The sequence below is a fragment of the Lampris incognitus genome, chromosome 3 (assembly GCF_029633865.1).
Source record: "Lampris incognitus isolate fLamInc1 chromosome 3, fLamInc1.hap2, whole genome shotgun sequence".
NCBI classification, from domain to species: domain Eukaryota; kingdom Metazoa; phylum Chordata; class Actinopteri; order Lampriformes; family Lampridae; genus Lampris; species Lampris incognitus.
In genome coordinates, this window is record NC_079213.1 from 111362582 (window position 1) to 111365129 (window position 2548).

The 2548-nt window shown below is 44.1% G+C and overlaps 1 long non-coding RNA gene across 1 annotated transcript; it reads left to right on the top strand.

Moving 5' to 3' along the window:
• Nucleotides 1–328: 328 nt before the first annotated feature.
• Nucleotides 329–2545, top strand: LOC130109051 (uncharacterized). The gene is made up of 3 exons (XR_008809967.1): nt 329–437; nt 1738–1873; nt 2508–2545. It is a non-coding gene; the product is annotated as an uncharacterized LOC130109051 (long non-coding RNA).
• Nucleotides 2546–2548: the final 3 nt, after the last annotated feature.

Below are 2548 nucleotides of genomic sequence, written 5' to 3' on the forward strand. Positions count from 1 at the left end.
ATACCCGAACACAATACTCCCGATATAATATTGGCTAAACCAAGGTTATGTGTATGTGAGTGTACACTGATGTCACCACCAGAGGGCGCTGTTGTGTTGACCTGTGGTCTATAAAAGAGCATGCGCAAAATAAAGAAACCAATGCTCCCCGGTTACAGCAACGCCGATGAAGTCCACGCGTGGTTTTCCTCCGTGAAACGCGTCCAGCTGAGCCGGTATTCCTGCCCTCAGACAGGACACCGTCAGCAGGTTGTGGGTCCGGAAGGGGAGGTGGAAGCCGATGGTACAGACTGTGCTTCGACGGAGATGAGAAAAATTGCGAGTCATAGGAAACCAAGTTTTTCGGCCGTCTGCGTTTGCTCGGTCTTAAAGAGACCTCATTAGAAGAGCCAGATGGCGACGAAAATGAGGACGTGGTTGTCGTATTAATTGATACGGTAATAATGAATGAGGCAGTTCACTCAAATTGTTTGTCTTTAATGAACTTCATCGGGGCATCCCCATGACATCTCTGACCTCCAGTACTTCCGTACGTCCTATGTCATATCCTGTCGTAGCAACCGTACGTCCTATGTCATATCCTGTCGTAGCAACCGTACGTCCTATGTCATATCCTGTCGTAGCAACCGTACGTCTTTTTTTTAAATAACTTTATTAACAAAAGTGAACAAAAATGGTATACAACAATGTCAATCAACAATAGTCACATTATTAAATGTATACAAAATTAACACATTATCATAAACATTAACATAAATACGCCAGAGGGTCAACCGTACGTCAAATGTCATATCCTGTCGTGTCAACCGTACGTCATATGTCATATCCTGTCGTAGCAACCGTACGTCATATCCTGTCGTAGCAACTGTAACCTGATAGGTTACAGGAATACTACGTCTCCCTTCTTAAAATAAAATGCCTTCATAACATACAACACATTTGGCATCAATCACGTTTTTCTACTGCCCCAGTAAGGAAACCACGTTATGACATAAGTGCATTATTTTAAACGTGCACATTTTTTAAAACACTAAATATTTCAAGGCAACAGTGAAAACATAACGGTGCTATTTTTTTTAGCATATGATAAACAGAACACTCGAACGAGGTATACCCTATAGGTAAGTAGGTAGGATAAAGAGGTAAGTATCGTATTCAAATCTTGCATTCAGTATGGCCAGTGCAATTCAAAATACAACATAAGCAACATAAACGGGTAATAGTTAACGTTAACCCTTGCATTTGGCATGTTCAGTGCAATTTAGAAAATGTAACGTTCAACATGTGATTCTTATTATTTGGTTTTGGTTTTTTTTGGACAAATGTCCATAGGGCAGCGATTCGCCTACACCCTTTACATTTACAGGTCAAGCACCTTTCTTGGGTTAACTGCACGTGTGTACGTGTATGAAGATGTAGTGTCCGGTGTTGACGTCCCTTGTTCTGTACCTTCATTTGGTTCTGGCAGTACTTCACAGCTTGTGTGTGTGTGTGTAGTGTTGTCCTTTGGCTGTAGCAGGCGATGACGATTGCGACGATAGGCTTGACCCTCATCGGTGTGGACGTTGTAGGATCTCTGTGTGTCTGCAGGCTCTGTCACAGTGGCAGGTTTCCAACGTCCGTTTGGCTGTTGGATGTGGACTGTGTCACCACACTTTAGTGTTGACAGTGGTCTTGCACTGAGGTCATAGTATTGCTTCTGTCTGTGCTGACACTGTACGCTCCTGGCATGCACAGCCTTTTGACAGACAACTTGTGGCTGGAGTCGTTTACCTGTGGTGGGAAGTACTGACCTCAGTCGTTGACTCATTAGCAGCTGGGCTGGTGACTTCAGGCCGTCGACTGGAGTGTTGAGGTACTCCAGCAAGCTGAGGTATGGATCCTTTCTTTCTGCTCTGGCTTTGTCCAGTATCATCTTGGCTGTCTGGACGGTTCTCTCTGCAAGGCTTTTACTCTGTGCATAGTGGGGGCTAGAAGTGATGTGGTTAAACTCCCATGCTTCTGCAAAGCTCTTGAACTCCCTGGAGCTATAACAAGGACCCTTATCACTGATAACTCTCTCAGGTATTCCTTGTCTAGCAAATATGGCCTTCGTTTTGTGGATGACTACAGACGAAGTAGTGTGATGTAGTCTTTCATCTCAAAGTATCTACTGTAGTAATCAACAACTACTATGTAGTCTTGCCCTTCAGAAGTGAACAAGTCCATACCTATAACCTGCCATGGCTGATCAGGAACGGGATGTGAGATCATTGGTTCTTTCATGTTCGAGCTACGGCGCTCTATGCATATGGGACATCTCTCCACTACATATTCTATGTGTGCATTCGTGCCAGGCCAAAATAGAATGTCTCTAGCCCTTTGTTTACTCTTTTCTACTCCCACGTGTCCTGTGTGTATGCGTCTTAGCATTTCTTCTCGTAGTGTGTGTGGAACGACAATTTTCTCACCTTTGAACAACACACCGTTGATTTCTGTGATCTCGTCCCTGTGATTCCAATATTCAGCAGCACTGGGTGGACACTTCTTTCTTGATTCAGGCCAGCCA